Raw genomic sequence first — 22,269 nt, 5'->3', positions numbered from 1 at the left:
AAATATTTGCCTGACACTGCCGGAACCTGCCTGATTGCACATGGCACTACCAGTCCACATCGTCCACAGCGATCGGCTAAAACATTTACGCTGTTATGGTGAATATATGGCGAATCGTGTGTGGCTCACAACGTAACACCACTTGGCCCCTATCGTACGCCCACCAACACAGAAAAGGAAATCACACGCTCAACCAAGAAAGCGCCAGCCACATGCACACAGTCCATAGCAGACAAGCAGACGCTGCAGTGGCCCATCAGTCCGTCACTTCTGCCAGGCAAAACTCAACGTCACACACACAATGTTGCCATGAATTCCGGCAAGCGACGTGAGTGTTGAGGCAAACTATAAAATTCATTTGAAAAGAATGTGCAAAACTCTCAAGCCTGCAATTTGGCATGAATGGAGCAAACGTGCAAGTGAACGTACACAGTGATATTCACCGAGATCAACTGACCTCAAAAAATCGCTGGAGTTGGCCTTTAAGAAGTACACGAACGTACAGCCGTCAGCACCTTTTAACTTGAACGCTCCGACACGTGCCCTAGGCTCGCTTGGACTGAGGTAAGCGCCACCAAGCTTTGAATATGATATTCTTTCTGCAGTTAAGGATAGATGTAGCGCCCGTCAGCTCTAATAGTAAATTTTTGTTTCCAGTGTGCCTGATAGGCGGGTCGAATGCACTCACTTCACATCCCATTTTCGGCATGTTTCGCTCGTGGCTATACGTTATCATGTGCACTCATGGCGTTCGTTGTCTTATACTTATCTCGACAATGAACCATTGCGTGCGCTGATCTCGCAATTTCGAGTGTGCCTTCCTGTTCGGTTCATGCTGCATGGAAAATGTGGTCTTGGAGAACAAAATTTGAGCGGGTAACAACAATATCTGTGGTTTAGTGATCCAGAATCACAATTTGATTACAAGATGGCAGGTCAAGCTTTTATGCGATAACTACGCACAAAATATTGCTTCTTTTTTGTGTAGTATTTACGCGTCTTTCTTGCTGAGAACACGCATAAACCTTGCGCTTTATACAACATCTTCTGCGCAGCGTGAACCGAACAGAAAGGCACACTCTAAATTGCGAGAACAGCTCAATTGACGCTGTCTGAAAAATATTTAATCAGAACATGAACAACACCACCGAATTCGATATTTATTTATTGTGCAACTTTTGAAAGCGTCATGAAGATGCGTTTGCTCTGCAATTTATACATGTAATTCCTTGCTGCGAATCCAAATTCGTAAGGTGCGTAAGCTGTCGGATGCAATGGTTCATTGTCGAAATAATCCAACAACGAACTCCATAGGAGTGCACGATAACGTAGCCATGAACGAAACGTGGCGAAAACGGGACGCGAAGTGACTACATTTGACCCGTTGGTTAGGCAGACTGGACACAGAAATTTGCTAATGAAACAGACGCGTGCTACATCTATCCTTAACTGCAAAAAGCATATCATTTTCAACCCTTGGAGGCGCTGACTTCAGTCAAAGCGCTATCAAGTTCTGTTCGGACTGGCACAGTGGATGGACGTGTTTTTTTAACCCTCCCTATCGACTGCGCAGATAAGTGGTTTTGCATGTTTTGAGCTTGCCTTTATAATTATTAAGGCAGCAGTTAAAATCATTGTAGCAATTATTACATTGTACGGCTTTTCCGGGGGTCAGTCACCGGGTATTTACTACTTTGTGCGTGTGTGTGTCTGCTTGTTTCTTTGTGTTTTTTTTTTCTCTTGCCACCCCGAAGGCGGGGGGGGGGGGGGGGGCAGACGTACATTGAACACGCAAATTTTTGTAGTAGAGCTTAGACTTTCTCCTTTGCGTAAGGCAGGGATCGTGTTTTGTAATTATCGAGTGAGACAAGTCTTAAGGACAATTGGTGTCATAAAGACATGGTTAAAAAGGCTGTAAAGTGTTCAGGATGCGGGATGAGTTTGAAAATGGACCCAAGAGCAGAAGCAAATAAAGAGGAGGCTGACGCGAAGTGTAGGCAATGTGAGGTCGAGAAAAACATGGAGAAAACGATGGCTGCCCAGAGTGAACTGCTGTTGAGAATCACTGAGCTGGAGACTGCGTTGGCGGCAGAGCAAGAAAAAACTAGGGCAATGGGAGAAAGGCTGAAGTCTCCAGAGGAGGCACTAGCCAAGGTGAACAAAGGAGCGGCCGACGGAAAGAACAGAAGGGCACCAGCAACCAGAACGGCGAAGAAAGAGCAAGCAAACTTGGAAAAAACAGGTTCAGCCGGTTCAATTGTCGCAAGGCCTAGCTACAGCAAAATAGTGGCGGGGCTGGGAGGGGACAAAGCAGCCGGCGTCACAGGTGCAGGCGACCCCCAAGTGCTGGACGCTCCAGCTGAAAAGTCACAGCATGTGATAATCGCCGGGGACTCCAATTTAAATCGATGCGCAGAAGCAATCAAACAGAGGGCAAGACGTGACAAGAGAATTGCAATACGGACGTTCCCAGGACGCAAGCTGGAAGCAGTCGTGAAGTAAGCGAGCGCGAAACTCAAAACTACAGCTGATAGACGAAACCTCATGATAATTTCAGGCGGTTTAAACGATGTCTTAAATGAAGATACGACAGGACTAGCGACCACACTGGCGAAAGGGGTCGATGACATGCGTGCCACTTCTCCTCAGGTACAGGTAGTGATATGCACGATACAGGAGGTACCCGTGCGTGATAGCAACCTGCAAAGAGCAGTTGTCAATGCAAACCAAGAGATATGGCGGATAAGTCGAGAGAAAGCCTTTGAGGTGGTGGAAATAAACAGAGAGGTGCATAGGTGGGGTGGTTTTCAGCGAGACAGAATTCACTTCAATGGGCGGCTAGGTCATGAGGCGGGTTGGCGATTTGCAGGACCCGCAGTAGCTTTTTTGGGGGGCAAGCGGGCCCTTTGGGATGCAGGATAGCTAGTAACGAGGAAAACAACCAGGGAGACTCTTTGACAGGTGAAATGGTCAGATACGATTCCAAAGTGGCACCAGTACCTAAGATAGGTAGAGTCCAGGGCAGAAATAGACGTAGTCACGGGCGCCGAGCCAATTAAGACATAGGGTATATTAACATGCACGGTGGCAGGAACAGGCTGAAGTGGAAAGAGATAGAAGAACAGCTAAGGGAGGAGAAGCTGATGGTATACGGTTTGGTAGAAACACAACTTAGGGACATAGAACCTCCTCCTAACAATCCGGACTACGCATGGGAATATTGTAATAGACCAGGAGGCAGCAGAAATAGGGGTGGTATTGGGGCATTCATTCATAAAAGTACAGACTGGCAAAGGGTCAAGCAGGAGTGCAATGAACATTTATGGCTAAAGGGAAAGTGGCAGGGCAAATGACACTCCTTCGTTAGGTGTACTTGTGGACAGGAGCAAAGGCCACAGAGGAAAACCAGGCAATGATAGAGTGTATATCAAAGGACATTGAGGAGTTAAGAGAGTGCGAGATAATTATACTAGGAGATATGAATGCGCACATAGAAGTTATAGTTGGGTATACCGACCCAAAAGGCAAAATAATCATGAATATGTGTGAAAGGCATGTTATGATCATTTGCAACAGTACCGAGAAGTGTGAAGGGCAAATAACATGGGAGGTAGGAAGGCTGCAGTCGACCATAGATTATGCACTGATGTCACGTAGGATGTATGATAAGCTCAGGGGAATGCACATAGATGAAGGTGGCTCCAGAAGTCTGTGTATTGATCACGAACGTATCAAGCTAAGTTTTCGAAGAGCAGGGAAAGTAGCAAGGAGACAAAATGAGCAACTACAGGAAAATTTTTATTCAGAAAGGCAAATAGAAAAGCTACTAAACAAATTGAGAAAGTAATCACTGAAAATAATAAAACACTGTGGACATACACGAATCTAATTAGACTGTTTGAGCTAGAGCTTGCTAAGGCATGTGACAAGTCACCCCGGAAAAGAAGACACAAACCCAACAGTTGGTGGGATGAGGAAGTTAAGAAAGCCATAGCAAAACGTCAGGAAGCCTCTAGGGAACAGACATGCTAAGCAACGAAGTGAACCGACAGATGTTGAAAGAAAATGGGACATCTTTCTAAGCTGTAGAAAGGATGCATCCCTTCTGATCAATGAAAAGATTAGAATAAAGGGAGCTCAGTGGCTGGCAGTAGTACATAAAAAAGATAGAAAGGCAGCTGTGAAATTTTGGAACCATCTAAACTCCCTAAGAAACGAGACGAGCCTAGAGCAGAGGTTTATAACTGCAGCTCAAGGTGCTAGGCTAGAAGGGGACGAAGCTATTGAATATATTAGAACAAGGGTGACTGAAAAATTTCAACAAAGAAGTGCTTTATGCACCACAATAGACAAGGATGAATCAAGTGGCACAATGGCTCCATTTTCACAACAAGAGTGGGAAAGGGCTGAGAAGAGGATTCTTAGTAGTACATCAACAGGCCCAGATGGCATTCCAATTATGCTGATAAAAACATTAGTTCCAAAGTCTAAGCAGGCTTTGAGAGAGACAGTGAGTAAAATAATAATCGATGCTGAAGTCCCCAATGGATGGAAACTTCGCAGAATGAGCACGTTCCATAAAGGAAAGGGAGACAAAGCTGACATAAACAACTACCGTCCTATAAGAGTGACATCAGTGGTCTACAGGCTGGCGATGCAGATTATAAAGGAAAGACTGCAGGCATGGATAGAGGATGAGGGGGTGCTGGGGTAACTGCAGAATGGGTTTCGGAAACACAGGAGGTTGGAAGACAATCTGTTCTCACTGACGCAGTGCATCAAAATAGCAGAAAAGGAAAACAGGCCACTGTGGCTAGCATTTTTTGGATATCAAGGGAGCCTACGATAGCATGGTTCAAGAGGACTTGTGGGGAATACTGGACACACTAGGTGGTGAAGATGGAGTCACTAATCTTTTAAAGGATATCTATATAGGTAACAAGGCAGTTATAAAGTGGGAAAAACAGGTATCCAAGCCTGCAGAGGTAAAACGGGGGCTTAGGCAGGGGTGTCCTCTGTCATCCTTGTTATTCATGATGTACCAACGAGGATTAGAGGCCAAATTAGAGGTAAGTTGACTGGGCTTCAACTACTCTTTCGTAAAACAAGGAAAACTCATTGAACAGGCAATACCAGCATTCATGTACGCAGATGATATAGTGCTAATGGCCGACAACAAGGAAGATTTGCAGAGATTGGTGGACATTTACGGTAATGAGGGAGATAGATTAGATTTCAGATTCAGTAAAGAAAAATCAGCAGTCATGAGTTTTAATGACAATGAAGGTAGTGAGCTTTAAATACAGGAGGTCACGCTAGAGATAACAGATAAATACAAATATTTTGGCATATGGATAAGCAATGGGGCCGAGTACCCATGGGAACACGAAATATACGTGTCAAGTAAAGGTAACAGGAATACAGCAGTAATGAAAAACAGGGTACTGTGTAATTACAATAGGTATGATGTTGTTAGAGGAATATTGAAAAGGCTCGTGGTTCCTGGTCTGACGTTCGGCAATGCGGTCTTGTGCATGAGATCGGAAGTTCAAGCAAGATTAAAAATTAAACAACGTGGAATAGGTAGGCTTGCCTTAGGAGCTCACGGGAATACACGAAATCAGGGAGTACAAGGAGATATGGGATGGAGATCATTTGAGGGCAGGAAACTAGCAGCAAGATAAAATTTGAGAAGCAATTGAGAGAAATGGGGGAGGAGCGTTGGGCTAGGAAGGTATTCAGCTACTTGTACATAAAGAGTGTTGATACAAACGGAGGAAGCGAACCAGAAAATTGACTGACAGATACTTAGAAACCAGCAGGGGGCCAAACTGAAAAGAATTCTCGGTTAAGAAGGTGAAGGAAGCTGAGACCGGTACGTGGCGAATCGGCATGATTATAAGAAGTCCGCACTGGAGATCTTTCAAACTTTTAAGCAGGAAATTGCCAAGGAAAGGATCTATGACAACACTCGGGGTAGTTCTCTACTGTTTGAGGCCAGGACGGGAGTATTGCGAACCAAGACATATCGGGCCAAATACGAAAGAATAGACACGGTATGCAGTGCATGTGGAGAGGAGGAGGAAACTGTGGAACACTTGATAATGTTCTGTAAAGGGCTTCCCCCTATAGTTCAGGACGAGGGCGCAGGGTTTTTCAAAGCACTGGGGTTTAGGGACAGGAAGGGCCACATAGACTTTAAGCGGGTAGAATTAACAAGAAGGAGGTTATCTGATTGGTGGCTGAAGTCAAGGCACGAGTGAAAATTAAACCCTTCACTGCCAAGTACGTGTCCTCAACCTCACTAGTTAAAGGGAAAAAAAATAAACCTAGTTTTTGGTTCACTAAGTATTCCGGCTTGGTGGCGTTAGCCACCGCCCAATCTAAATGGTACAGCCATATCAATCCATCCATCTATCCTGCGTGCCGAGGCCATGCATCGGAGCGTTCAAGTTGAAGGTGCTGACGGCTGTACAGGCTAAAATCCCCTGTTTTAAGTAGCCTCAAGGGTCATGTGCGGGAGTGCAACAGCTGCAGCCACATGGCGTGCGGCACAAACACGACTATGCTTATGCTCCCTTGTTATAAAAAAGAATATGTCGGTTTTTCAATAAAAAACGTATATCTGTGTTCAAAAGCCACAGCCATGCACACTCTACTCCCTTGCTCCCTTGTTATAAAAAAGAATAAAATATGTCGGTTTTTCAATAAAGAACGTATATGTGTGTTCAAGGGCCACAGCCATGCACTCTCTACACGTAAACGTAAAATGTGACTGCACATGCCACTTGTGGCTCATTTCAGACTTAACAGTTCCGCTTGTAATAAAACCCGAAACAAGTTACACGAGAAATTCACTCATTTCATCTGTAGAGAACATGTGCGCATACACATGTATAATGACGAAAAAACAGCCCGACTAGGAGAGAAGCGCCACCAGAACCACCGGCAATAACGCCGATCGACTTCCTGCATGATGACTGTCCAAGCATATGGTCCAAGCATGACAACCACAGAAAAAAAAAAACGTACCTCCCACAGACGATGGTTGCACCGCTTCAGCGCACTGCAGTACGTGAAGTCCCGATACGCAGGGTGCACCAGAAAGCCGCAGCTAATGTAAGCTGCGGACACAACTTACGCTACAACCTCGTGTCTCGCTGCAGCATAGCCTCCTCAGGCAGCTGAAACGAAGGCGGCCACTGGCAAATGCGCCCTAACCGCCACTCGTAACATCAGCCGGCCCACTACAGCGAGCAGATAATTGCGAGGCACGGATACAGCGTACTAACTAGAAGAGGGTAGCACGGAGGAATAAAAGCCACAGAACACCCGCTGAAAAGCCGTCAGTGTGGCGAGGACTCGCAGTGTTGCCAGGTCAAATAAAGTGGTGTAGCCAAAAGCCAAAAAAAACTGTGAGCCAAATGTAGCCAAAAACAAAAAAGCAAGAACATCTGTGGCCAAATATAGTCATTCTTAATTGAAGTACTTTTTATTTACGTTTTTACATTTGACTCTACCAACATTCTTAGAAAAACTATGTTAAGTTGGCAAAGAGCGTGGCCTTCCAGTTGCGTGGAGAGGCGCCAACGGCAGCGCACAGTGATCACCCATGACCTATGGTTACAGTGTACTGTAACCATATTACACTGATCACCATAGTACACTGTACTATGGTGATCACCACGTTCCTTCCTCCGTGGTGATCACCAACCGGGGGGGGGGGGGGGGGGGGGGGGCTGCGCTATTCAGCGCATCGTCTGCTGATGCGCTACTTCTTCCAAGGGGTCGATGGTTAGCGTTAGCTCGATATGGTAGCTGCTTTCATTAGACTTTGCTTGAGTGAAACGCGCATTTTAGTCATATCTCAGCGTTATACAAAGATACAAATTGCACATATGACAGAACATAAAAAATGGTAGATCCCAAGCACAGTGGGAATCGATGATATCCCGAATGAGGAAGGTTGAATTGCCACAATTAATTTAGCACAACATTACGAGGCGAACGTAAATGATGCCGTACATGACTTTCACGTCAAGATTATTATGTTTGCGCCTGGCATATGTGCTCAGTCGTCTATTCACGTCACATAATACCAAATTTGGTATATCCGAGGCAAGCGAAATGGCCGCGAGCGCACTATGAGGGTAGCATGTATGTCATGTTTTACGTTACATGCATGTCATGATTATCATGTTTGGAAGTATAATTTACCTTCGTCCGTTCGCGTCATTTATTACCAAATTTGCTATATGTACTGAAGCTCGCGAAACGAGCACGTGCACCTTGCGCGTGGCATGTAGTCTTGCTTGTATGACACGCAAGTCATGATTATCATGTTTGCACCAGTCGATCATATACCTTCATGATCCATTGACGTCACGTAATGCCGAATTTGGTGTATGTTAAAACAGCGAAGCGACCACGAGCGCATCATGAGCGTGGCATGTACTCATGTGTTTGCATGACACGCATGGCCTCGCTACGACGCGATGTAGTGGCTCGGCTGCTGACCTGCAGGTCACGGGATCAAATCCCGGCTGTGACAACTGCATTTTCGATGGTGGTGAAAAAGATGTAGGCACGTGTGCTCAGATTTGGGTGCACACCTCAGGTGGTCGAAATTCCCGGACCACTCCACTACGGCATTCCTCATAATTATATGATGGTTTTAAGACGTTATACCCCAAATACAAATCAATTACATGAGACGTATGCAATTAATTCCACGTGAGGGCCTGTCACTTATGTTCCCCATGCCGTCATGTCATACCATACCAGTTTTGCGATATGTGATGTGAACGAAACAACCGCAGCAAGACCACATGTATATCATGACATTCACGACATACATGTCATGATTTTTATGTTATGATTAGTCACTTAATTATTCACGTCGTACAGTCATGTTATGACACGCCAATTTCGGTATAGATCCCATTATCCAAGCGGCAAGGCGATCTAAAAGTCGTAGATAGATAGATAGATAGATAGATAGATAGATAGATAGATAGATAGATAGATAGATAGATAGATAGATAGATAGATAGATAGATAGATAGATAGATAGATAGATAGATAGATAGATAGATAGATAGATAGATAGATAGATAGATAGATAGATAGATAGATAGATAGATAGATAGATAGATAGATAGATAGATAGATAGATAGATAGATAGATAGATAGATAGATAGATAGATAGATAGATAGATAGATAGATAGATAGATAGATAGATAGATAGATAGATAGATAGATAGATAGATAGATAGATAGATAGATAGATAGATAGATTTCGTTTCGCGTTAGAACGGGCATTTCTCTCTCCCCAGCATATGCACAAAAATCCCGTAATGCTCAATCATACTCTAACGTCACCACAACACGTACGTATACGTGATGTGCTGAAAAGCCTAGAAACTCAAACGTAAGCAAGAAATCCAGAAAAAAAAAGTCTTGTCATTTTTATTCCATTTCGCGAAACGGAATGCAGCGGGTGCATTATTTGTAGCGACGTATTTACCAGGTGTGTGCGAGTATTCGAAAATTTTGATATTCAAATGGAACAGTGTCTTCTGTGATTTTATCATCGAATCAAATAGCCGTCATTTGTAAACCGCAATACTTCATAAAATATTTCAAAATATCAACTGCATCCAAGTGGGGATGAAATTGGCACAGGTGTACGATAACTTTCATCCCTGTTGGCTTATTAGAGACATGAAAGCTTAGAGCTCATGCAGTAAGACATGCTACTGCGCTTTGGCAGTGCTACCATACTAACTATGCAATAAAAGTTCGCGCTTTCTGAACAATGGTGTGGATATGAAACATCCACTAAATCCCTCCAGATGCTTCCCTCACTCAATTCATGGCTTCCAAGTGCTCTAATTTTTTTTAACTTCCTCTCATTCACTGACCATAAGAAAAATGATCATTTCAGTGCGTTATTTCCGTCGTATATGCGCTGTGACGTCCCCACAAACACGGACTGAACCCCGGTCCTTTCAAGATGTTTACGCTCGTTTCTTAAACCCACGCATTAAAAAAGGGAAAAGAAAACCTTCGGTGTAACGAATAGGCATTCCGGAGTGGAGTACCCGGAAGGATTATTTCTACTGTTCTCGCCCCCCCTCCCCCACCGCGCAAACACGAGGACCGGGCGGCGCCGTGTTGTGTACAGACAGTGTGACAATGTACGGTGGCAATAATCAGCGCGCACCCTTCAGATTTCTGGCATGGGGGAGCAGCAGAGCACCTTTTGTTGGTTCGGTGAATGGATGGATGGATGGATGGATGGATGGATGGATGGATGGATGGATGGATGGATGGATGGACGGATGGACGGATGGATGGATGGATGGATGGATGGATGGATGGATGGATGGATGGATGGATGGATGGATGGATGGATGGATATGGCTGTACCCTTTAGATCGGGCGGTGGCTAGCGCCACCAAGCCGTAATACCTAATGAACCAAAAACTATATTTTTTTTTTCTTAAAAAGTGAGTTTGAAGATTCGTACTTTGCAGTGAAGAGTTTAATTTTCACTCGTGCCTTGACTTTAGCCACCAATCAGATAACCTCCTTCTAGTTAAGTCTACCCGCTTAAAGTTTATTTTGCCCTCCCGGTCCCTAAACCCCAGTGCTTTGAAAAACTTAGCGCCATCATCCTGAACTATAGGGTGAAGCCCTTTACAGAACATTATCAAGTGTTCGACAGTTTCTTCTTCCTCTCCACACGCACCCTGCTGCAGCGCCTCTGCCGGGCCCAGCCTGACTTTCCGTCAGCCTCCGTGGCTCCAGGGCTCATTACTGCGTTCTGCGCGGATGCCCCCCCCCCCCCCCCCGTGCGGTGTTAAATGGCGAAGAAGCGGCGGCTGCGGAGAATTTCGCGGGAGACACCAAGCTGCATGGAGACGTTGAGACTTGGTCTAGGCAACGGGTAATCGGGTACCAGAAACCGGGGCAATTGGTTCGGCCGAAAACATTTCGGCACAACACTGGAAACTCCGGACGATGGCCATTACAGACGACGCTCTTTGTCGGAGCATTGAGACCATTGTTCGCCCGTAATTCACGTGTCTTCGGACAGCTCGCCCATCTCTCACTCTCTGAGGCTTGAGTTTGTACATAGTTACTTGCTCGGCTTTGCTTGGGAGAGGGTTTTCCACTGGTGCGGGCCGCGGGGACGGCCGTCGAAAATGACACACACCGACTGACAGAGAAATGTGTCGTGTTAACAGTGGCAATTGGTTAGGTGCCACGGAGCCCTATTGAAACGATCCGTATGCGATGTCCAATAATTCCATATGTTTCCGTAAGAATACTTATGTTTCCTATATAGTTTGCATATATTTCCGTAAGAATCTTACGGAAACATACGGAATTATTGGACATCGCAAACGGATCGTTTCAATAGGGAGGGGCGGAGTCGGGTCCTATGAAAAGGGACTTCGAGACGATGCGAAGAGAGTCAGGGAGAGACGGAGCGTTGAGATTGAGATGGTAGAATGACGGAATGGAAAATGAAGATAACGGTGCGAAAAGATAGCGATGAGTTGGCGATGAGATGATGACTGGGGCAAGGACGGTACGATGAGGAATGAAAGTTAGGGATAGGAGGCGAGTGAATGGAACGTTACGAAAGAGGGCTAAGATGGAAATCACTGAGAGGCACAACGAAGGCGACAATGACGAAGACGATGAAGACGCTGACGAATTGGACAGTGACATTTATTCTTTGCATCAAAAATTGCAAAAGTACATGTATTCTCTTGAAATTTGGCTGCATTCAATTTCATTGTCTCTAAACATCAGTAAAAGTGCGCTCCTGGTGTTCCCTATAGCAGATTCTATTCAAATTTCAGTACTTTATAATCAGGAACCGATTCCACAAGTAGATTCTATCAAATATTTGGGCATTATTTATAACGAGAAACTTAACTGGAGCCCTCACATAGACTATAACGTGGCAAAGGCACAACGAGCTTCAGGCTTATTGCGAAGGTTGAGCAACAGAAAATATGGGTTACGTAGACACACCTTATTAATGATATATAAAATGTACATGCGCCCAATACTCGAATTTGGGTGTATATTATTTTCGGGTGGCCCTACGTACAAAATTAAACCGTTAGTTCTACTAGAGCGAGAAGCGTTACGGTTGTGTTTGCGACTCCCCAGGTATGTCGCTATTAATGTACTATATCAGGAAGCTCGCATACCAACTATTCTTTGCCGATTCCGTATCTTAACAGTACAAACATACTTGAAATTTTACGGCTTATCAGCGAGACGGTCTGCATATGCCTTTATTAGTGACCCCGACGCCTTCTTCCTCGCTCACTGGCCACGCTTTCGTACTCCCCAGATTATTTTTGTACAAAAGAAACTTGAAAGCATAAAGGTGGATATCAGATCGGTAATTGGAACCAAAGCATTAAATCACAATATTACGATAGAATGTGATGAAATTTTTCCCCCACTATCTAAGTTTCAATCTTCGAGTTACTTAAATGACAGGTTAGAAGACTACATAGCTCATGCGGAAATAAAGAACATAATAGCCACAGACGCTTCTGTGAATAAAGAAAAGGCAGCAGTAGGAATCGTCTCAGATTACCTCGGTTGGTCATTCTCGGTAAGACTACCAGACTTCACTCCGGTTTTCGAAGCTGAGCTCCTGGCTATTATTTTAGCGCTACGAAAACTTCCTTCAAACGAAGAGAGTGCAATGATAATTACTGATTCTCTTTCGCTGTGTACTACTCTCACAGCTTCAGAACAATCAAGAGCTCTAGCGACATTACAAACATTAGTTCCACCCCATGTGAAGTTCCTGAAGTTAGTCTGGGTCCCGGGACACTGTGGCATACGGTTGAATGAAATAGCCGATTCACTATCTCGAGCCACACTTGATGGCCCTGTGATCTCGGTACTACCAGAATCGGAACACATAGTGTCGATCAGATATAGAAAATGGGCTATTTATACGGATATTATGGAAAATATTACTAAATATACGGACTATCAGCACCTAACATACCCCTGGAAACCTCAGTGGAGTCAATCTAAAAAGTTAGAAGTTATTTTAACCAAATTTCGATGTCGTGTCCCTCCATTAAACTTTTACTTGCACAGAGCTGGTCTGGCGATATCCCCCCTGTGTCCATTCTGTGAAGAAACGGAAACAATAGAGCATTACTTTATAACATGTAAAAACTATTCATTAATTAGGAAAAGACTTTTAATTGTTCCGTTTCAAGCAGTAGGTTTAAATTTAACTGCAGATAATGTTCTAAGTTTCGGTGCCTTTAGCTTGGGACATTGCCACAGGAGCGTATTCGATGCTGTATGCAATTTCATTCGAGAATCAAAGCGCATGTCATAATAATGCCTGCTTAAATATATTTCTGAAGACACTTGTCTAATTTTGAATGAAATTTGCATATTCATTTGATTGTGACCGGGTGAGATAAGCTCGATTGTCTGGTCTACTCAAAATTTCTGTCTTCCACTGTAGTATTACCTCACCTTTTCTCTTCTTGATTCAATCTTCAATTATTTGTTTAGTTTAATATTCCTTTTTAGTTAATTATTATTTTCTATTACATCATTAGTTTTTTCATTAAGAATAAACCTTTTAATATATCTCATATAGGATACTTCTAGATTTCATGGCCAATCCCCCATAGTGGGTATGTGCCAGTGCGAAGGGGCAACAACAACAACAACAATGACCCCAGGAAGAAGCCCTGAGCCCCGACTCGAACAGCCTGCTCCGAGGTCCTCGTCAACATGGACATTCTGTGAGACGAACTTCACCTCCCTTACTTAATCGAGCTTTGCGGGAAGGGATGCGGCATACTGAGACACTGCGCGGTTTTATTAATTAATGACTTTATCATTTGTGTCGTCGTGTGTTTACTATGTGTTGAGGCATCCTTGTATTGTCACCGTTACTTCACTTATGTATCCTGTTTCGCGTGTCGCGAGTAATTACTGATGTGTTACAATTTCGTGTAACAGAGATGTCGTTCACAGACAGTATGTGTGTACGCCATTTGCACTCGCTATTGAATTAAAGGCGTCCATGATTAAGAAAACATCGTGTCGTTTCTTACTTCCCGGCCCCAGCACGAATTCCTCTATGTGGAAAGTGATTGAGACACGTAGCCAAGAGGGAACCGGATAAAGAGGGGGTTGAGGGGTCTTCCCTCTCTTTGGCGATCGGTGGCGTAGTGGGGACGTCTCAGCGCCTACAAATGATGTGTACCGATAGCATGGGCCCTTTACACTACGTGTCGACCTTCTTTTAGCTGCATATGAGTATAAACAAAACTTAAACTCTCCCCATTTTATGTGCGCGAAAACCTCAAGCTTGCACGTTGCACAGAAATTGGGCAAGCCTCTCCGTGGTTCAATAAAAAAAAAGGTAACACGCAGGCGAAAAAAAAAAGCACCAACATTACTACTTCTGTGCAGACGTAACTAGTAATTGAAAAAGAGATTAGTAAAACATGGCGATTAACCCAGCAACGAACATCGGGGCCACGTTATCTGGTCAGTTATTTGTACGTAATGCTTGGCCGGTGAGTTTAGTTATTTGAACAAAATTATTTACGGCAAATCTCTCTCCCCCATCAATACGGTTCTTTCCCGCACACAGCGCTTTGATTATTGACGCGCCATTTTAGAGCATTCAGCCAGCGATCAGGTCGTGCTAACGTTTACAGATACTTATTCCGTCGGATATTTCCCACTGAAACAATTTATGTAACTATACTGTGTGCTGCAATATGATCGACGCTGTCATCGACCTCATTAAGTGTACTGAATTTTCCCCATGAGTTTTCGGCAATGTAGATAATTCCATGTATTCAGTTCCCACTCGTGCACGGGCCGTGAAAAAACTGCTGTACACTACCGAAAAATATTTATAAAAATAAAACGAATACCTTTATATTGAACATCGTCCTAACCAACCTTTCTGGAATTACTTCTCCTGAAATATCCAGTTCTGGTATATTGACTATAATAAATAAACAAATAAATAAATAAGTAAACCAAAAGTATGGAAACGATTACTGTAACATTAATTTTACATTTGTTCTTAGAACAGCTGTTTATTATTCGGGAGTTTTTGTCACCGTTACTTGGCGACAGCTACCCCTTTCCACTTGATTTTTACAAATAAAGAAAAAAAAACAAATTAGCACAGTATACGTGTTGTAGCGCGAATACAGTCCTACATAGGTGAGAGCAAAAGTTCTCCTATGGGCAGAACAAACACGTAGCCGCATCGCTCACTTTTAACTATAGTCCGCTCAGTAGTGGTCACAAATCTTCGTTTCTTCGAAGAAGTGTTGCAGAGCCTTCATTGCTTTGCCATTTGTTTTAGATGACCATGGGCCAAGGATTTTATTCAATGCAAATGGCCGCTCGGGATCTAACTTATGGAGTTCCTGTTCAAGTCGCTTTCGGTGTGTCGTGTTTCGGAAAGTCGAGCAAGAGGTGACCTGCAGATATCCTCATCGTCGTGGCCGCATGAACATGCTGACGATGTTACACGCTGAATACGAAGTAGTAAGTGCTCTGTGTAAGCAGTTCCGAGTCTTAGGCGATGTATGAGTGTGTCGATATGCCTTGGGAGGTCACGGTCTAATTGACATTCGAGATTAGGATGAACAGCATATATATAGGATCGATTCCTTTGTTTTGTGTGTGAACCAGGTAGGCGAGCATAATTCACGTTTCGTTGTTCTTAAAATTCTATTTACATCATACTGAGATACAGGAATGAGGCACGTTTGCGTAAAATGATCAGCGGTTTTCGCCAACTCATCTGCCATTTCATTTCTTTTGATTCCGCAGTGACTGGGAACCCACTGAAATGCCACTCGATGATTCGACTTCGTATATAGCTTCTGATAGCTCTTATAGTATAGCGTATACTATACGCACATCAATGTGTCTTGAAGTGACGTTTTCCACACATGCGAGTGGCACCAGAGAGTCTGTAATTACCACCCATTTTCATGGGGTCGTTGACAGTTTAATGAAGCTTGTGGCTAGCAAAATCGCTACGAGCTCCGACGTTGTTGAAGAGGAGAGATGGCCTAAACGAAATGCATATTCTTCGCACAATTCAGAAATTATAAATGCTGATGTCGCTGTCTCTTTGGTGACGGAGCCATCACAGTACACGTGAGTGTAGCCTTGGTACCTGTCAAACAGATTATGTGATGCCAACTGCTGTCGGCAACTATTGGCACTTCATGTTCGCTGCAAAGTCCTTTTATTGACGTTTTAATAGTTGGTAACTCAAGCAGCCATGGTGGGTAGTTTTGGTCAAGTGGCCAATGTGTCGACTCAAGAATCCGGGAAATGTACTGGTGGTACACATCCTGTATTTGCGCTTCGGCACGGTTCACGACGGTTTGATATGAGCAGATTTGAAGGGTGTTGCGTGACTAGACGAAAGAGGTGCCGACAGGTCTCAATGTTTCTAATTACTATAAAGTTGGGTTCTCTTGCCTCTGCCAGTGTCAGAGAACTTGATGTTGCCTGTGGGACCTAGAGACATCTGCTTAAGCTTCGTGCTTGTAACAGCTGAAGTCGGTGTAGAGACGGCTGAGAGGTGTTGTGGAGAACTGGCGCGTAGTCTGTCAGATTAGTGCTCAATGGACGTGGAGTAGAGATGCTGATGTACCGCCTTATTTTGTTCCCGCTATGCGACGTATAACATTTATGATGCAGTTCACTTGATTTTCTATATCAGCAATATGCTGACTCCATCTGAGTTGGCTGTCTAAGGCAACACCAAGGAAGCGATGCTTTCGTGCGATTTCGATTCTCTGGACATCCACAAAAAGTTTCAAGTTTTTCACTGTCTTTCTCGTGAATGGCAGAACTACCGATTTGGCGTGAGAAATTTGCATGCCTCGCTCTTTGGGGTAATAACTTATTGCGTTTAGTCCTTGCTGAAGCCGATGTTTGATCACTTCCAGTGATTTGTCGGCCATCCGTATGCATATGTCGTCGGCATACATGGATATGTTCAAGGCTTCGGGCAGCGCTTCTGGAAGACCTGCCAATGCAGCATTGAAAAGAAGCGTACTTAGAACGCTTCCTTGGGGTACACCTCTGCTCATGTTGAAGCGATCGCTGGCTCTGTTATTGGTAGAAATGTATTTTTGACTATTATAGGAAGATGGCGATGTATTGAAGGATGCGACCATGAACCCCTAGTCAGGTAAGCCCGTACAGCAAAAAAGGTGGCTCACAGAGTCGAACGCTTTTCTTATATCCATGAACGCCGCAACAGCCATGTTTCCACAGCTCGTCTGATGGTCTACAAATGTAACGAGGTCGAAGACGCAGTCCATAGTGCATCGCCGTCGTCTGAAGCCAGCCATCTGTTCTGGAAGAGACTTGTTAGCTTCGATCCACCATTGTAACCTTCTGTCAACCATTTTTTCCATGACTTTAGATACACAGCTAGTGAGGCTGACTGGTCGAAATGAGTCAAGCGAAAGCGGCGATTTACCGGGCTTTAGTAGTGGGACGATTCCCGCGACCTTCCAACACATTGAAACGTACGACTTTGACCCCATGTCGTTATATATCCGTAGAAGAACCGGCATGCCGTTGGGGCCTAGATATTTCAGAACACTGTACGATGCGTTGTCGGGACCAGTTGCCGTTCTTACGCGGGTTAGTGATGGAGCAGTACGCAACTCTAGTAGAGAATACGTGTTATCCAGATGAGCATGTGATAAAGTGTATGCATCTTGGATTTGCTGCTCTATACAGAACTAGGCAGTGCAGTAGTGTTGTGAACCAATTTCCCAGTTCCAGTCAGCATTGTGCAAAACTTATTTGTCTTCTGCTTTCATATCACAGTTCATTTCCGCGGAGTCCATGATCGTTGCATCGCTTTATCTTCTTGATTATCAGTTCGCGCCTTCTTCGGAGTGGCACACTCATCGTTGGCGTTGGGCGTCGTCGAGGGGCCGTCACAGTCCTCCTCAGGTCTGCAAAACACGAGATTCTCTTGCTGTTTCCTTGCTTGATCCTTTCTTGTGGCTCTCACCCATTAAAGGGGATTGGCCAAGAATCCAGCGGTGTAAGTCAATACCTTAAGATTATCCAGGCTAGGGAAATATGATTACTTTGTTTTGACTTGACAGGATTATTTTGGCTCAATGTGAAAAAAAAGGTGAAAGAAAAGAAATAATAGAATTTTCTGAATAACTAAGGTGTAATCGTTATATATTTTTTTCTGAAGGTTAAGTCATTACTGCTCGGACGCATTCATCACTTCGTCCTCATCCGATGGGTGCTGCGAAGAATGGCCGCCACCCGTAGCCGAAGCTTTCGGACGTCGTGGCAGCCTAAGATAAGACGTGGCGCCTGGTGCACCACGAAGGTGGTGGCCGAATCTTGGCAGTAAGACACAATAGACGAGTAAGAAAATTGGCGAAAAACAGCAGCGCAAGAAAGCTCAGGCCCAGTCATTCTCCACTTCGTCGTCTTTTGTTACAGTGGCTACGGTGCTCGGCTGCTGACCCGTTCGAAGGTCGTGGGCTTGATGAGTGGATGAGGACCGTGTGCTGCGTGAACACCCCATAGTCAAATTTTCCGGAGACAATGCAACGGCGTGCTTCATAATCATATCGAATGTGATTTTGACATGTAATAACCCCCTTTTACAGCAATGGTGTCATTATGAACGGGAGAACCAACGCTTAATTGTCTCATCACAGTCCAAAAGTGCGTCGAGTGTCCAAACAGACCCGGTTCGATCCTTTGCAGATCAACTGAAAGCTTGGTTTCAATGCCCCTCAATATACAGAAAAGCTCCCATGAAGAAATGCGCGGCGGGACTTGGCACTGCCAAAGCATACCCCGAACTGCAGCTCGGTGTGGTGCGCCTGGGTATGTCGGGAGTCCGCGCTGACATCTGGCGGTATCTACAGATACACCTCCATAATCACCACAAAAACCTTGCGTGTTTATGGAACGCGTGATACTTCAGAATTCATACACGCGTGATTAACGCGCGAGCACCTATACAACGCAGCAAGAACGTACGGCTGAGGCAACCGTCGCCCGGCGTATTGCACTGAAGGAGGAGGAATAAACTTTATTGTTCAGAAAGGGGAGGGGGAATATGGGAAACCAAGCTTGACGGGGGCTAGGTTGGAGCCCAGGGGCCCGCAACACTAGCAGACCAGTCCGCCAGCTTGGCCTGTATTGGGCGCGAGGACATACCGTGGCGCCGCAATGCGGAGGCATCCCTGTGACGTGCGTGGTCAGTACGCGTTCTAACACCTTATAACCTCTTAGACCTCAGAGCCACGCGTTTTCTTTTGCAAGATAACTGCCAGAAAGCGCTCATGCCTCACGTGTGACGTGACTTGGTGCGCTCGTTCGCCTCCGCTGCACGCTCGAGGCACTCTAACGCAGCGCCTCCAGAATACCATTCCCCGATTTTCTTGCGCAGAACATCAAATAAACGTTTTCTTCAATCTCTCCAGACGCAAGACTATTGTCTTTCGATGACATTTGCAGATTAACATGCAGATACGGGGCCAATTTTTTTATTGTTGTTCTTGTACTTCACTCAACTAAATCTGTAAAATACGACTGCAGCTCCTTCCCTGACTGTGCGATGTAATAAATAACTGCCCCGCAGAAGTGTTATATGTTTTTGACAATGCCTGATCTGCCCACGTCGCCTGCTATGACCACCAAATGAAACAACCATGGCGGCAGAGCGCGCCGCCTTAAAAGATGACAACTCGCTCCGTGTCCGAATTCTTGTTTAGTACACATAACCCTATACGAAGCACAGTGCAAGCGGATTCCTCGCGTTGTGGAAAGTAACACAGCATTCTTATAGCCGCGTGAAGCCACAACCTTTCTGTTTTGCTTGCGGGTAAACGTGAGAATCACGCACGCGCATGCCTCATTCAGAGTTGTAACTTTTTTGTGTGGCACGCTCCTGATATTTTACGCGCGAAATTTCTACGGTGATCACACGTAGCACATTCGATCGCTATCGGGCCACACATGAGTTAAAATTATGGATGGTTGCTTAAGTTCTAGAGCTTCTACAAAGGGGTAAATCATTATTTAAAAAATGCGATCAGCCAGCCGTATCATTTTACGCCATTTATCACGCTGCGAGGTCTTGCGTACCGCGATCTAAACGGTAATTTCATGTTTCAGTAAAATTGCCTGTGTCCAGGTTTTTTTTTTCTTTTTTTGTTTTGCAGTTTCGTTCATAAGCTGTGAGCTCTTTCACGGCAGCTCTTAGAAGACGAATCAGTTTTCGAAGTTGACCACGTTTTCGCTTGTAGATCAAGCCAACATTAAGATGAAGTAACAGTAGCTATGAGCCTATAGATTCTACAGACGTAATCTATAAGCAAGGAACCCTATGAGCTGAAGTCGCGGATGGTAGGGGCGTTGGTAGACTTTTTTTTTTCGGAGGTGGCACCACCTTGATTAGAACTGGGGGCTAAGCAGGCAGTTGAGGGCGACCGTTATTTTGTGTGCTATATGCCATAGGAAAATGGGGGGAAGGGGGGGTGCTAGGTGTGCCACTTTTTGGCAACGCTACTGGCGGATGAAAACCCGCGTGGTTGGGTACACACATGGGGACAGACATTTGGCTAAAAAGATGTCGGTGGCGCAGACTGCGGTAAAAGTTACCTAGGCGAGAGAATTAAGCTTTAGAATAAACTGGAGCGCACATGTATGATGTAAGAAAGAAGGTCTCGTCGAACACGCTGGCCGAACACGCAGAAGCAACTGCGCACAAAATAGACCGAAATAGGGAAAAAATGACGAAAATAAAAGCAAAGAAACTGAATTTCGGGGCTATGTTTTCACTCTCTGACAATTCAGAGTCTTGTTTAAAATATACATAATCGGACTCTTTGCACGTACATTTTTCGTTATGAGGCTCCCATGCGGAAACTGAAACGTTCTGCTTTCATGTGGACATTCATGGTCTGCGCTCATCTTAACCCCATGGGCTCAAAATAACAGCCACAACAACAGAGAGAGGTGACAGGGCCACTGCTAGTGGCCGCGACAGTGGCACTGCATGCGTACGTAGCGCACCGTGGCACGCTGACTGTAACTTTTACTCAAACTTTCCGCATTGCGTAGTCTGCAGAAGTCCGCACACATGAAGTCAGAGCAATACAACGCTGTTCAATAAGGAAAACACCGCGAAGTCATGGTGAAAACAACGCATCCAACCACCAGCTTTCCTTTGCCAGAACACGGCCGTGCTAGACTGCACCTGCACGCTCTAGCCCGGCCGTGGCCAGAGCGAGGGGAGGCGACATCACGTGATCCAACCCTGCACGTCACAACGATTTGCAGCGCTCGCGCTTCTAGTGGTGGGCTCCTCTGGAGGCGGAAACAAAAAACGGCCATGACCCGTTCCACGCGCTTCCCGCACAGCCGCAACGCACGTTCCGGGACCCCTACCGCACGCAAGCAGGGGACAAATAAGCCAATTGGCGACACTTCTTCACCCTCCGCCGCGTCGCCAATTGGCTTATTTGTCCCCCGCTTGCGTTCGGTAAGGGCACATGCGTTGCGGCTTTGCGGGAAGCGCGTGGAACGGCCCGAAGTTCTTTCTCCGTGGGAACGGCCGCCCGGCAGCGAGGCTGCCTACGTCACTCCTCCAACAGCCAATGAAAGCCGCTGAGCGATGCGCCGGAGCAGTTGCGGAGCAACCACCAGAGCATAATCATGAAATTTACCCCGTTTTCCTGCGGTTTCCTTCGTCAGACATCCACCGGAGGAAAATGCTGAAAAACGAATTCTGGTTTGAGTGAGGTCACCGGAGCAGAGCGGGAGTATAATCCCCTGAATCCTCCCAGCTGGGTATATTTTTGTGCGTGTTGGTACATCACACGGTATTTTTTCAGCGCACACACACCCACACACGAAAACACAGACAGAGAAAGCGCCTGTCCCGTCTTTCTCTGTCCATGTTTTTTCGTTCGCTAAAAGACTGCAGTACAAAAAAAAAAGCCCCTTTAGTCATTTCGCACAGACTTACAATACAGTTACAATAAGGGTACTTTCAAGGGGCAAAAACACCTATAGAGAATTTGTAAACGTCCATGCAGGAGAAGCATGAGGGAGATGAAAGCGGGAGGAGTTTAGAATTTTTAGCCACCCCTCCACCTATGGTAGTGCTATCAATGTCTTCCATTCTTTGAATTTC

At 45.2% G+C, this 22,269-nt stretch overlaps 1 protein-coding gene across 4 annotated transcripts in view; it reads right to left on the bottom strand.

Annotated features, from left to right (window-relative positions):
* Positions 1 to 22,269, bottom strand: part of Polr3D (RNA polymerase III subunit C53) — a 148,719-nt gene that overhangs the window by 116,786 nt on the left and 9,664 nt on the right. Inside the window, exon 1 of one of the 4 annotated variants that reach the window (XM_037428647.2) lies at positions 7,033 to 7,333. The exons of 2 other annotated variants lie outside the window; for them this stretch is intronic. The gene's annotated coding sequence lies outside the window, so the exon portion shown is untranslated. Of the gene's footprint in view, positions 1 to 7,032; positions 7,334 to 22,269 lie in introns of those variants that run through there. One more of the 4 variants, XM_037428646.2, reaches the window with a different exon arrangement.

The sequence above is a fragment of the Rhipicephalus microplus genome, chromosome X (genome assembly GCF_043290135.1).
Source record: "Rhipicephalus microplus isolate Deutch F79 chromosome X, USDA_Rmic, whole genome shotgun sequence".
Lineage (NCBI taxonomy): Eukaryota > Metazoa > Arthropoda > Arachnida > Ixodida > Ixodidae > Rhipicephalus > Rhipicephalus microplus.
The sequence above is the reverse complement of the archived record's forward strand: the minus strand, read 5'-3'. Positions and strand labels throughout refer to the sequence as shown.